The following is a 15,715-nucleotide window of genomic DNA, read 5'->3' as shown; positions in this document are numbered from 1 at the left end:
TGTTTACCAAAGTATTGGCAGTGGTTGCAGCACCCTACACCCGCTTGCGTTCAACTTTTCCCATATCTTGATGATGGGCTTCTTACTGCTACCTCCAGGAGTGTGATGTTACATTATCTGGACCTCTTGTTCCAGTCAACGCAGAACTTAGGAACCACAGAAAACCTACCCAAGAGGCACGTAATGCCAGCACAACAAATAGACTTCATTTGATGCCACCTGGACACATCTTCACAGACTGCCAGATTTCTGAACACCAGAGTATTCTCCCTTCATCTGGTTTCTACACAAAGTACTTGAACATCCATCACCTCCAGCAGGACTGATTCTTCATTTGTTAGGCCTGATTGCCTCTAAAATTATGCTAGCTCCACTAGCCAGATTCCATGTGAGAGTACGCCAATGAACTTACAGTTCATTGGTCACAAGACATTCAACTTTTACCAGAATTAGCCTTACCCAAATATGCAAGGATCACATCAGTTGGTACATAAAAATTCTGTCGGTGACAGTAGGTGAGATTTTTTTTTTCTATATCAGCCACTGGGTATTGCAGCTACGGACTCCTCCCTTCTCAGGTGGGGGCCTTTTGAAAGTAGGATAGTCCAAGGTTCTTGTACACATCTGGAGGCCAATTTTCACTTTATTGTCTTGGAGATGAGGGTCGTCATCGTAGTGTTGCAGGCCTTTCAGGACTTACTCCCCAAAGGTGTGATTTCCATCCAGGCAAACATTATGGCAGTAGTATAGTACAGCAGCAAACAGGGAGGAAACCTGCTTATACCATCTTTGTTGGGAATACATGAGTGTATGGCAGTGGACGGTGTCTTCAAACCAATTTCTGATAGCAGCACACATCCCAGGCAATATCCAGTGTGTTGGAGGACAAATTGAGTGGAACCATCTTAATGCCTTACAAGTGGACCCCTCAGTCCAGCAGCGACAAATTTAATTTTCAGCCACTTGCAACAACTTTTCTGCCTCTTACATAAAAAAATGCAGCAGTTACTCTACCCTAATCCCACCACAGGGACAGTCAGTGATGGACACTGTAGTCCACAAATGGCCCTTAGACCTCCTTTTTTGCATTTCCCTGTTTGCTTCTAATGAACAAGTTTATCCAGAAAGCAAGAAAGTGCAAGACCAGAGTAATTTTTATTGCTCCTTTCTGGCCTGACAAACACGGTTCTCTCAACTGTGCTCTCCTTTTGTACATCCACCCTGGATGTTGGATCAATATCCAAATCTTTTGACTCACCCAGCAGTATTGCTTCTTCAAATCTAAAAGTCCAATAAACTAATCACTTGGTTCCTCCACTTTCGACTATAGCCAGAAATGCTGCTCTCCCACCTTCAGTTGTTCAGATTATAATTCACAAAAAAGATTTACCCGAGCAAATGGAAAATTTTCTTCCTGGGCTATGTCAAAAGGCATAGACCCTTTTTGAGCCCCCATTTATTCTATATTGGAATTTTTTTCCAAATTTTTCCACAGCTGCTCTAGTTTCTCTAATATATTAAGTTGCATATTGTTGCAATTTCTTATTCTCACATAGGTCCAAATTACACCACCATGTGATCTCTAAAGATTTCCAAAGCTTTTCTGAGTTCCACATTCTTTCTAAGTCCTCCATTTTAGAGACCCACTACCTCCATGGGATAGCACTGTTTTGCTTCAAGCTTTAACTTCGTCCCACCTTTAAACAAGCTGCAATGGTCGACTTGAAATTTTTTACCTGGAAGAGATTTTTTTGGTTTTTTTTGGCTGTAACATTAGACAGAAACATTTTAGTTATAAGCCATTTTCTGCAAAAAAAAAAAAACCTTACCTAGTTTTTCAGAGTTTAAGAACTAACGCATCTTTTTTCCCTAAGGTGGCATCTAAGGCAAACTTAAACCAATCCGTCAACCTACCAGTGCCCCCCCGCCCAGATTTTCAAACAAAGGGGACTAAACTCTAAACATGTTGAATGTCACACTGCAAATTACATTTGTTTTGTATATGCAAAGAAAGGGTTTGTCCCTGCAAACAAAATCCAAAGCTCATTCCACAAGGCCCATAGCCACATCTACAGCCTTTATGAATAAGCTTCCTATGGATATTTGCACTTCTGCAACTTTGTCAGCTGTACACACCTTTGAGTGTCACTGTAAACTGGATGTTAAATCTAGATCATGTTCCTCCTTTGGTTCCATTATTCTCAGGAACATCCTTTCTTGATACCACCCAGGTAATAACAGCTTGGGAATCTGTATCATGCATTGAATCAGAGGAAAATAGACAGCATTGGATGTGAAAGTTATGTACTTAATATAACAAAAGATCCATGTCTGATTTTCATCTGGTTTAACCTCCTTCTCCAATCCAAATTGTCATCTACTAGCTTCTGATGTCCAAATGGACCTCACTTGGACCCTGTCTGGGAACAGTCCTGTCAGACTGTGAGTCATTTTTGGTGTGTTATGCAAAGCTTGGTACTAGTCTGTAAGTTTTAATTTGGTATAGCAAACTCAGTCTGAGGTACAAAAGTGGAGGGGAGGGAATTAAGGGTAGGGGAGGAGTCTTAGTCCTGGATCAGAAAGCTTGAGGAATGATGCAGAGGCCGGGTCCTATCAGATCTGACAACCCATGCATTGAACCAGATGAAAATCAGACAACACCGATCTTTTGTTATGGTAAGTACATAACATTTGTTTTTAGGATTTTTAAAAAATTTTGTACAAGTCATGCACATAAGACGGACCACAGGATTTTGGTCAGCATCAGTTTGCATAACCAAGACTAGTATGTCTTTAAAAGAAGGTAGAATTTACAGATGGCTTTTGAATCTTCTGGATGTTAGATAATTTAGATTGCTTTCTGCATCCCTTTAGTACTTAATCCTTTGCTTATGTTAGAACTGTTTATACAGGCTGAGGGTGCTGTTCCTTTTTTTAGAGCTGATGCTGCTTATTTTTTGCTTTTCTTCGTGAATTCTTTACATGAAATAAGGAGTGGTGATGACTTGCTTTTCAAGAGAAGTATGTTGTATAAAAGTCTTTATCAATAACAGTATCTTGAGATTGTTTCACAAAGTACTAACAGGTAGTACATATATTCCTCCTTTACATTGCCTCTACCTGATGGCAGAGATCTACTTAAATAACTATTGTAAAGTCATTGTGTTGCATTATATTCAAAGTTTAATGAAACTTCACAGTGGCCTTTTGGGGCCATTCAGAATGCAGACTCTTGATTCAGTGAGTATATTAAAGACACCCTCTAAATATCAAGTGCTCTTTTGAAACCAGCCATTGTGTCACTCCATCTTATATTCACTGGTAATTAATTTCATAAACTTACCATTAAGTTTAAAATACGTTTATGTCTTTAAGACATTCAACATCTGTCTTGTTTAAAAATAAGTTACTCACCTCTAGAAATTAATGTAGATGGGAGATCTATGTTCATTAGTCCTGTGAATTCTTCAATTTGAAGAGTTGTAAATGCTCAACACAGTTCAATTTGCATTTAAACTGTGTATAGCTAATTGAGCACATACTTAAAATGTTCTAATCTCCCGTTGTAAGATGTCTATAAGTAGAAACTCTTTTAATAAGTTTTCATTGTCTACTTTCTAAGGACATACTTTTTCTAATTACAGAGTAATGAGTTGTATTCCAAAACTAGTCTAACATAAGAGGCAAATAGTTTAAAATGACTCGAGATACTATGGTAATGTTCTTGTAAATTAACCCAATGATACTCATTGCTTTACTCCTAACTGATTGTTCTTAGATTTTAAATTTTAAGTTTTGTTTGTTGTTTATTTTGTGTTAGTTTGCTGGGTTTGTCTTCAGCTTATTACAGATGTTTAAATAGGCATTCAGTAATGTACATGAACAGACATTAAGTAATATACATTAACAGTTACACATTAATTTGTTAATTAGATTACATTCCAGTATAAAAAGATACTTGCACATTAGTAGATGTTGAACACTGAGCATTTGTAGAGGTGTATTAATGAGTTTGCCAAGTCTGTAATAGATCTTATGTTTAGTGCTTAGTAATTCAAAGAAGTGGAGGTGAGGAAAGGAACTATGCAATGCTGAAAATGTTAATGTTATAAAAGTAGTGAGGTATAAAGCCGTTAGACTTAATCCAGGAGCTTTATATTCTTTAAATGTCTTGAGTTTTGAATTACCCATGCAGATATTTGTCATTGTGTGTAGTTTTCAAAATTACATGACTCTATATTTATCAGAATTTTTCTTTATTCCTCAGATATTCATTCACTGTACATAAATAATTACTGAAAGCATTAATATCTGCATTGTTAAAAATTATACCACCTATTTCGATAATGTCTACATATTTTGCCAATCATTATGACTTGTGTAGGGTAAATTTTGAAAAGACTATATTAATTAATACAGGGCCCAGAACACAGACCAGTCCTCTTATTTCTGCCCATTCCACATATCATTACTGATACTTACTCTTTCTTACTTATTACTAAGCCAAATGGCTGCCCAGTGCACTTATATATATATATATATATATATATATATATATATATATAAAATGTGTTGAGAGCTGTTTTATGAAGTCATACCTCTCAACTGTACCGAATTCCTCTGTATTTCCCAGCTTTGAGCTCAAAATAATAGGGTACCACGAATTCCCGACTGGCCCCTTTAAATACCGATTTCATTTTCCTACCGAAATTACCACTAAGTTATTGAAGTGCCTCTTTTGTAAAATATGACATTTTCTTATACAGTATTAATAATTACAGCCAGTGAGTAGTGCCAGACATTGTTTAGAAAATGCATCTGTATGTAATACCTGTTGTTCCTTTAACGTTGTAGGAGAATTAAGAGTAATATTTAAAAAGTGTCATGGATTTAGTCTTTGCTCACAAATGTAGCTAGGTCACCAGGCACCAATTAAAACTCTCATCTTCTCTATGAAGGTTAAAAAAAATATGTAAAACTGCTTGCTCCTAATTTAAAAAGCAGTTTGTTACAGCTTAATGACTGGGTGCATTAGTGCAACCGCAAATCTAGTATCGGCATTGATGTATGAAGCCGGCACTGAACTGCCAGTCTGCCACACCATCACATTATGACTGTTTACAGAAGTAAAGTTGACAGCATCATACTCACACCCGCAAGCATGTACAAAATTACAAAAAGTGGTCTTACTGAGCCTGGAAAGGGCAGCTAGGTAAAGCAGTCACCAGGTGCCTTCCTGTTTAATTCACACCACGAATGTTTGTCTAAAACGGAACAAGAAAATCCAGAGCTTCACTGAACCAAGGTAGTTAAGTGACTGAAAATCAGTCTGTATCTAAATTGGGGGAGCTGCATGCCAACACTCTGAAGAGAAATAATCATACTGGTAATTTTACTTATGTTCATTATGTTTAATTTCCCCTGTATTACTGACAGATTAGAATTTAAGCACCATTCGGGCAATGACACCACAGCATCGTTTCTGACCAGTCTTGTAATCCCCCTCTTATTATTAATCCTGTAGCCTAGCACTTCATATTTTGATTGATTGAATCTCAACACAGTACGTGGTTAGTGGCTGAAACATACACCCATCCACCTGACTTGTTGAGTAAAGGTTGAAGAAGGGAGTAAGTGTAGGCATAAAATTAATTAAAAGATGTGTGGCAATGATAGGATCTGATTTTAGAGTAAACAATAGTTATATCCTTAAGGCAAAACTTAGAAGTGTTTATGCAGACATTTTTATTGAACATAAATGCTCCAGACAGTATAACGTCCTTGTTACGTATGGTAAAGAGAAAAAGAAGAATTTTAATTACAAACTAATCAGCATAGCACACATTAGGAATGCAAAGCTGTTTTTTTTTTTTTTGTTTAATCTTTTAGTTTGGAGTTTTGAAAAGGCAGACAAAAGCTGCTAATGAAGCCTGAAGTTCATGTTTTGCCTTAAATGACCAGAACAGTTTCTTTGTATGGGCAAACATCGCTGAGAAAATGGTATTCATCAGTTTGTAAAAGCAATAGTGAAAACAAGCAGGGGTAGCTGATATGTGGGAAAAAAATTAATGCTCGAGTTTAGCCAGTTGTAGTATTCCAGAAAGAGAGCAAAAGCAAACATTTTGCTGATGGATCTCAATGGCGACATGTTTATAATAATTTATGGTATCAAAATTTGAAACATGTACACAATTCGTTATCATAAATGTTCTGTTAGTTGTCTCACTATCTAATAGAGCAAAACAGTTTATTTCAAGTTTAATATCTAACTGAAATGCCTGCTTTCATCCGCTAAGCTATTGTTTCAGTCCGCTACACAGAAAAGAAAAAACATTACCGGTAATTGTTAAATAGTAACGCTCTGAAAAAATTAAAATGTCCTATAAAATGAGAACCAATGTATTGCAAAGTATGCACATTACCCTTCAAACATTAAATATAACATTTATATAACTAACAAAAATTGTCAAACCAAACTTGAACCAAGTTAAAAACCACCAAAAAGGAGACAATAAAATCCAGGCACAGGACTGTTTAGCGTTTTCACTCACTTTATTCAAACTGAACGTCTTCAGAAAAAATATCTCACTCACTACAGCCACTTAAATACAATTGTGTCACTAATCACATGACCCAAAATTTAACTCAAAATTGTTAAATAACTTTTAATACATAATATGAATAAAATAAATAAATATATACTAATTATATAATCATATAAATATACTTATGTGTGTACATCAATTCAAGATTTGTACCTAACTTTATATCAAAAAAACATACATAACATAGCCTCAAAAATAACTACTTAAGTCTTGCTAACTGCAAGAAACATTTAATATTAATGGTACCATTGAGACCTGTTTTTTTTTATTTTTTCTGAAGAAGCTCAGTTTGAATAAAGTAAGTGAAAGTGCTAAACAGTCCTGTGCCTGGATTTTATTGTCTCCTTTTTGGTGTTTATTTATATAACTAACTCATATTTGTTTTTGTAAATGTTTTCTGGCAAATCGTGGAGGACTGAAGTCAGTGATGACATATATATGAGTTTCAGAGTGCATAACCTTCATAGAATACATACAAACACAAATCTGTTATTCTATCAGCTTTCTAAGTTTATAAGAGCAATACTTGATCAATTCTTTCCCTATTTTTGGGCCTTTGTCCCCCATTATACTGATCTTTGACAAGATTTCTTGGGCTAACATGTTGAGAGGTATGAGATACCCTTTCGATGGGGATTGGGAAACTTTAAGAAGTATTACATTTTCAACATCCAAAGGAGGATGGCTCCTCTTGGTAATGAGATACAGGTAGACTTGCGTGCATGGTTTATGATTATAAAGGTATCAAACCAGAGCACCATTTAGTCACCCGGACCAATCTTGCACAAAATGATGTCATCATACAAGACTCAGAATGCACCAGTTTTACATTTTGAGTTTCCTACAGTTGTTGTCATTGCCGCTTATGTTGTAGTGGTGGGACTCAGATAATTTTTGATTGTCTTTCTGTACAGACCGTTTTGTTTTGCAGAATGTTAGAGATAAGAGTCCCAAGCAAATTTTTAGTTGCTGTCTGATTCAGAGTGCTGCTGACGGTTTGTCTGTTTTACTGCTGTTTTAATTCTGTCATTAGTTCTCATCATGTCTGATCACTCACTTCTCCCAGCTTTAAAAAAAAAATGCTGAGCTCCTGAAGCTATGGAAAAGAAGTCGATGGGATTTGGTTCTTCATCTAATGCAGAGAATCAGCAGGGGAACTGTAATGGGAGAGTTGTACCAAGAGTGGGATCAGACCTTTCTGGGCTCAGACACAGACTTTTTCTCCTGGACATGTTGTAGTAGGGGAAGTAGAAAAGAAGAAACCGTTTTGCTAACACTGACAGCATAAGGAGCAGTCCCAGAAAGCGAGCTGCTTCTGACAGCAGCAGTCATGCCGTGTCCAGGTCACTTTGTTTATAAGTGATTGAAAGTGATCTGTAAAATGGAGGAAAGTACCAGAGTTTTCACAGTGCAGGCAGAGAGTGCAGTGCATGTAGTGACTGAGATTTAAACGAGGGGCAGGTGAGGAGCATGAACCGGTAGCGGTGCTTTCATGTGAATGATGTGTGAATGTGACTTGTGATGGGAACTGGTTTGGAAAAAAAGTGTGCTATATTAATAGAATTAAAGACAATAAATGCTATTTATTGATGTTATACCTTCAGCCAGGCTGTTTGATACACGGGAGTATGAAGTACAGCAAAATTCTAAAGTGAAGTGAAGATGTTCTTCATGTTTCACTGTTGCAGACATTACATTAGGGGTAATCTGCTGGCAGGTTGCCCTCAGTCGGCCTGATTAACAAAGTCTTGGGTCCTGCGTCGGTTGCTGTCCCTTCTTCCATGACGTCAGGTCGTCAGGGGTATAAAACATGCAGCCGATGCCATTACATCAGTCTTTCTTGCCGTGCGGTGCCCGAAGCAGAAGCAGTTCGCAAGTGCCGGTCGGCCGACTCCTGAAATTTTCGTTTTCGATTTTCAGAATCGAAGTCTTAAACTAAAAGCTAAGTACCCCGTTGGGGAAACTTTTTCTTGCTCCTTACCGATGTCAGTAAAAGTTAATAATTGTATTACTTGTGGGAAGCAAATATCTCATAAGAATTTTCATTTGTACTGTATTCCTTACTTAGGCCCTGACCACAACGTACCTTGCTTTCGGTTTTGTGCTTTACTTAATCAGCGCACTATCCGTCGTCGGTACATTTTTGCTACTAAATATTTCGGTTCTCAGTTTAATTATCCAGAAATGATGTCGGTTAGCCATCCGACTACCAGAATACCGAAAAAATGCAAAGAAAAAGACAGACAGGCCGTTGAGGTCCAAAACTGCCAACGACGCTTCTCCTAAGCCAGTCACCAGTTCGCCGGAACTCAGTGAGGCACTTTCGCATCCCCTGATACCCGCTACTTCTGATTCGCAGGCCTCTACTGAGACCCATTCGGAGTCCGGTATGCCACGAGATGCTTCACCTATGGAACCTGCGGAAGTCTCTACCTTGGATGGGTCCGGAGCCACTGTGCAGGCACCAGCTTCTGAGGGTGTATTCAGGCTTACAGATTTGTATATTAAACAGACTCCACCGTCAATATTAAGGTCAAAATCTCGATCTATGTCTAAAAAAATGATGCCCAGGCCACATGTTCAGGCCCCTATGCCTAAAAAAACAAATGATCAAAATGGCTGAAGATTTAATTACTCTAATCAGGGGTAGTCAACCCCCCTCCCCTTTCTAAGAGGCCTAGGGCTGAACTTGACTATGAATCTTCTGAACAGGATTCCATATGCCAAAATATCGACAGCATATCATGGGATTGCTTAAACAGAAAATGATGTTGATTTCTGACTGTGTGGAAAATAAGGATTTACAGGATTTATTGCATTCAGCTGAAGAACTTGGAAAACATACTTTGCAATGTCGTTTTGATTCTTTGGAGGCCTCTTGCAGGTCTGCTGTTACTGGGTCTGTACTTAGAAGGCACGCTTGGCTTAAGAAGCAATCTCTGCCTGATCATGGTAAAGCAAAATTGTTGAATGCTCCTTTTTGGCAATAAGGTTGGAGAAGTTCTAAAAAAGATGGGGGCAATTCAACTAGTTCCAGGACAAGGAAAAGGGACAAGGTTTCTATTCCAGACTTTTCCTGGTACCCATTAGACAAATCACGGCGTCCAATTCTGGACCTGTCTACTCTGAGCACATTTCTGGACATTCCAAAATTCAAGATGCTGACTTTTCACCAGTTACTTCCTATGCTAGGCAAAGATGCCTGGTTGGCAACTCTAGATTTAAAAGAGGCTTACCTGCATATACCAATCAGGGAGTCTTGCAGAAGATACCTCCACTTCAAAGCAGGCTTACTTGCATTATCAGTTCTCTGCACTGCCCTTTGGCTTATCTACTGCGCCCAGGGTATTTACAAAGTGCCTGGCTCCAGTAATTGCATTTTGCTGGCAAAGAAATATTCAAATATATCCATACCTGGACAATTGTCTAATTCAGGCAGAAAACAAGGTTGTTCTTCTAAAACATCTGGCATTTGTAAAAAGGGTTCTAATTTGTCTAGGGTACACCATAAACGAAAAGAAATCACAACTGGTACCCTCTCAAAAAATAACATTCCTGGGTGCAAGCTTGAATACAACTGCCCAGATGGCTTTCCTTACGCCAGAAAAGCAACTTCATTTGGTGACTTCCTTCAAACAGGTGGCCACAAACACCCTGCTATATCTGCAAGACAAATACTGCAAGCCTTTGGGGTTCATGGCCTCCTGCATTCTTCTAATTCCATATGCAAGATTGCATATGAGGAAACTTCAGTGGTACTTAAAAAGTTTATGGAGCCAACATTGTCACAGCCTGGAAACAATGATTCCTATCATTCCTTTGTTTGCAACTCGAGTTCCTATGGTGAGCAGAGGCCTGCCTCCAAAACAAGGAACTGCCATTCACACCACCCTCTGCCACCCAAACCCTAACTACAGATGCATCAGACTATGCATGGGGGGCTCATTTGGCAGGGAAGTGCATTCAGGGCAAATGGAGCCCAAATCAAATGCACCTTCATATCAATCAAAAAGAAATGCTAGCTGTACAGAATGCACTGACAGCCTTCAAGGACTACCTTCATCCAGGACAACTAATGATAAAGACGGACAACACCACAGTTAAGTGGCACATAAACAAGCAGGGGGGTACTCATTCCTACCCCCTCTGCAGACTAGTCATGGCATTGTGGAACACGGCCTTGAGCTATCAAGTACAACTACAAGTTCAATTCCTACTAGGAAAGCTGAATATTTTGGCAGACGAACTAAGCAGAAATCTCATGGACCCACACAAATGGAAATTGGAACCACGGATTTTCAACATGCTGACACACAACTGGGGGAGCCCAGACATAGATCTTTTTGCCTCACCCCAGAACTACCAGTTGGACAAATATTGCACAAGAATTCCTCACAAAAAATCCTGGAAAGTGGATGCTCTGTCCTTCAGCTGGGAAAACCTATCACGCTATGCCTTTCCCCCGCTGCCTCTGCTCTCCAAAGTTCTACTAAAAGTCAAACAGGACAAACCAAGAATGATTTTGATTGCTCCAGACTGGCCTCGCCAACACTGGTACCCACTCCTACGCAGTCTGTCACAATTTTCTCCATGGCACCTGCCTCAGACACCTTCCTTACTGTCTCAGCAGAACAACCAATTTCTGCACCCTCAGCTCCAAACATTGAATCATGCAGCTTGGATAATCACTTAAAGTCCCCCTTAGCTTCCCTCAGCAAACCTGTGATGGATGTCATTTTGGAGGCGAGAAAACCTAGTACTAGAAAATCTTATGCTGACAAATGGAAAGGATTCTGTGCCTGGAATCTGTCTCAAGGAATAAGCACAGCTGTGCCCAGTTTACCTCAGATTTTGCAATATTTAACTGAGATGCTTCACAAGGGCCTGTCTTTTTCTTCCATAAAAATCCATGCCTCAGCCATTTCAGCTCATTACAACACAGAACCCCCCTCTTCTCTCATCTTCTGCTAAAGCAGTATCTCAGAGGGGCAAAAAACTTGAGGCCACCCAGGAGAGCTCCAACCCCTGCCTGGGACCTTAACTTTGTATTGGAGAAACTCACTCTCCCTCCTTTCGAGCCAGCTGCTACTGCAGACTTAAAATTTCTTTCCTGGAAAACAGCCTTCCTTTTAGCAATCACTTCGGCTAGAAGGATTTCTGAATTACAGGCCCTTATGGCAGTGGAGCCCTTACATCATCTTTCATGCGGACAGGGTGTCACTCAGGACCAACCCATCCTTCATGCCCAAGGTGGTATCCAGTGTGGCTCTTAATCAGTCCATTTATTTGCCAACTTTCTTTCCCAATCCACAGAACAAGGGGGAGCGGATTCTGCATTCATTGGATGTACACAGACAACTTAGATTTTACTTGGACAGGACTAAATCTCAAAGAAAATCTGAACAGCTGGTAGCATTTGCTGCAGGGGCAGAGGGAAAGGCTATTTCAAAGCAAACCATTTCCAAATGGATAAGCCCTTGTATTCATTTCTGCTACAAGCACCATGGAAAACCTATTCCCCAGGAAATCAGATCCCATTCCACCAGGGCTGCATCTACCTCTACAGTTTTTTTCAGAGGTGTTCTTACCAGGGATATTCTAGAAGCTGCTACCTGGAGTTCAGTTCATACTTTCACCAAGCATTATCATTTACCAATTTTCTCTAAATCCAGAGTTGGCTTTGCCACTGCTGTTTTGCAGGGCCTTATAGCCAGTCCTAATGCTGTATAAATCCATCCTCCCAACCATAGCTTTGGGAATCTTACCCATATGTAATGACTGCAACAGTGAAACATGAAAAACATAGTACAGTTGTGTACACTTATCATAAATGTAGATGTTCGAGTGTATTCACTGTTGCAGTCCTGGTTACCCTTCCTCCAGCCCCCTGTTTTTTCCTCTTACTATGCCTCTACTTTCTTTTACTACACTTAAAAGCCTTTTTGGTGTATTTGCTTTTGTTTGGAGGTATAGTTTTGTGTTTCAAATTATTTTTATATATTTTGCTCCCCTTGGGGGCACCTGACATCTGGGGCAAGAAAAACTGATGTAATAGCATCAACTGCATATTTTATACCCCTGACGTCATGGAAGAAGGGACGGCAACCGACGTAGGACCCAAGACTTTGTTAATCAGGCCGACTGAGAACATCCTGCCAGCAGATTACCCCTAATGTAATGACTGCAACAGTGAATACACTTGAATATCTACATTTATGGTAAGTGTACACAACAGTAGAAATGTGTCATGTCAGGTAACTATGATATTAACTCTTGGTCATCCTTTGAGAAATGACTATTTCCCTAGCAATTACAATCAAAAATTAAATGTCTCAGATCAGTGGAATGTGGATTAGATTTACTCTCTAAATTTTGAGCCTGTCTGGACACATGGGAGATATCTCAGTTAATTAGGGTAGTATCAGTTTAAGTTAACAGGATCAAGCAAAATGAAACCAGGTTTGTAAATGTACGTAAAAAGTTTTATGAAACATTACTGTTTAAGATGTCAACTGCAATAGAAATTGTTACAAGTAGTGTTTTTATGTGTCTTTTGCACGGGCTTGGAAATTTTGAAGGAGGTATATTTGATGTACATACATTTCTTGAAGGGTAAGGGTTCAATGTGGGAAGGAAGGGGTCTGTGGTGGTGTTGGTGGTCTGCTAGCTTCTTTCTCCTACTCTCTTCTCAAAACACATGGTTTTAACCAAGCGTTCATCTATAATTAGTTGTAATACAAAGCATTGTTGTTGTTATCATCTGTATCAATTTTATGAGTTTTCAAGCAGGGGTACCTGCAATATGTTTAGTTTTTAAAATGCTTGGAAATGTCTCATGCGTGCAACCTGTATTTCTTTTGAGCTGGAACATTTGAGGACCCCCCCCCCCAACACACACATATTACAGTAGTGTTGATGCTTGCATTTTTTTTTTTTTCATTTTGTAACCTGGTAAGTGAACTAAAAATGTGTTATCCTGTTGCCTTAATAGTGGCATGCTCTACAATTGCAAGGTAGGTGAGGTGGGTTTGTATGAGCAGTATATAACATATGTACAGCAGCACAGACTGGGACTAAAGGTGGTTTTACACAAGTTCAAAGTTTGATACAAGTTCAAATAATAATATAAATAGAGCAGTATTGTTCTGATTATATTTTGTGTTTAATATTTTGTCTGTTCTTCAATTTGCATTTGAATGTTTGAATCCTACAATTCCATTGAAGTGGGTGGAGATGCATAGGTTCATAGGTTGGTACTAGGCTATCTGCCCTAGGGCCTGTACAAGCCTAGCCATAACAATTCCGTGGCTATTTCTTCCCACAGTATTTACTTCCCTGGACCCCTGTCTAGCAGGGTGACTGGCGTGATCCCCGGGGTGAATTTCCTATCTCCCATCCAACCATCAAGGTTCCTTTTGAAGAGGGCCAAAGAGGTGCTCTGCTTGACATGTATGGGCAGTCTATTCCAGAGTCTGGGGAGTCTCTGGGTCAGGAACCTATCCCTCCAGCATGTTTTGTTCATTGTGATGACAAGGTTTAGATCCCTGGAGCATGTCTCTCTGAGGGATTGGGATTTCGTTAAGTGTAGCATGTCCAACAGCTCTGGGTTTGACATGGCCTTGTATGTTAAGCAGAGATCACCTCTGAGTAGACTGTATGCGACAGAGTATAGGTGGATTTTTTTTAGATGGTCAGCATAGGGCATCTGCTTTAGGCCTGTGATTCTTTAGTGAGGTATTTCTGCGGCCTTTCCAGTTGTTGCAGATGCCTTGAGAGGTACGTACCAAACAGGGCGTTGTATTCTACAATGGGTCTAATGAGGGATGAGTACAGTGGGACAATTACCTCCTTTTTTTCTGGATGAAAAGCCCTTAGTGATGAGGTATGCCACATAGAAGGATTTCCTGACTGTTGTGGCGATGTGGTTATCGAAGGTGAGACCACTGTCCACCTGTGTCCCTAAGTCTCAACACATTTTCAGTGTTTAGTGTACTGCCACCTGTGTGGTAATTCACAGGTACATGTTTTTTTCCCAAAGGGGATAACTATTCATTTCTTGACATTGAGCTTCCCCATGGCTCTGGCACCAAGCATCTGTTTCTGTAAGGCCCTTTTGTAGAATATCCACATCATTTGTGGATTCATTAATGGCTCCCAGTTTGCAGTCATCTTCGAACTTTGTTAGCCAGAGTCCCTTAGTGTTGGCCTGTACTTCAGCTAAACAAGAGCGGTCCCAGGACTGAACCCTGAGGTACTCCACTTGTCTGGAGCTGGATTTGAAGTCGGCTACTTTTACAGTGTGGTTTCTGTCAGTAAGCCAGTTGGCAACCCATTGAGTGATGTAGGGATTAATGCCCAGCTTAGTAAGTTTATCTATAATTCCAGAGTGGGGGATGGTGTTGAAGGCCTTGGCGAGGTTCAGATAGGCTGTGTGGACCACCTTACCTTTGTCCACGGCTCTGGAGACTGATTTGAAGAAGTCAATCAGGTTCAAGAGACAAGATCGTCCCTTCACGAACCCAAACTGCATGGAGTCCAGTGTTTGAAGGTTGCCAATGTCTTTGTTTATAAGTTCCATGATAATACGTTCAATGGCCTTGCAGATCAGGCTCGTCAGACTGATGAGGTGGTAGTTCCCGGGATCCAAGATGGATCCCCCTTGTGGAGTGGGATAACTGTAGCTGTGCGCCACTCAGTGGGCACGAAACCTGAGGTGAGGCTATGATTAAACATGACACTTAGGTGAGGTGCCAGTTCATTTTATAGTTCATGTAGTACACAGCCTGGTATGTCATCTGGTCCCATGGAAGCTATATTCTTAGCTTTAGAGAGTGCGTTTTTTACCTGTGTGGCCGTTATTACCGGTATTTGGCAGTTTTTCAGTATTGAGATGGGCCCTTTAGGGGGTGAGAGGGGGGTGAAGTTTGCACTGACTTGATCTGCCAAGATATTGGCAATATCCTTGGGATCAGTATATTTAATGCCATTCTGTTGTAGCTCCGCGCAGATCTGAGTATTGCCATTTAGATTCTTAACATAGCTATAGAATGCCTTGTTTTTGTCTTTGGAATCTTTGGCAGTTTTATTTTCGTTTTATTATACATAATTAT

The 15,715-nt window shown here is 39.7% G+C and overlaps 1 protein-coding gene across 5 annotated transcripts in view; it reads left to right on the top strand.

The window, feature by feature from the left end:
* Window positions 1-15,715, top strand: part of PPP2R5C (protein phosphatase 2 regulatory subunit B'gamma) — a 2,766,797-nt gene that overhangs the window by 2,747,108 nt on the left and 3,974 nt on the right. The gene's annotated exons all lie outside the window — the stretch shown is intronic.

This window comes from Protopterus annectens, chromosome 6.part0 (assembly GCF_019279795.1).
Source record: "Protopterus annectens isolate FY-2018-M chromosome 6.part0, PAN1.0, whole genome shotgun sequence".
In the NCBI taxonomy this organism is placed as follows: Eukaryota; Metazoa; Chordata; order Ceratodontiformes; family Protopteridae; genus Protopterus; species Protopterus annectens.
Note: the sequence above shows the minus strand (reverse complement) of the source record. Positions and strands in the feature narration are given on the sequence as shown.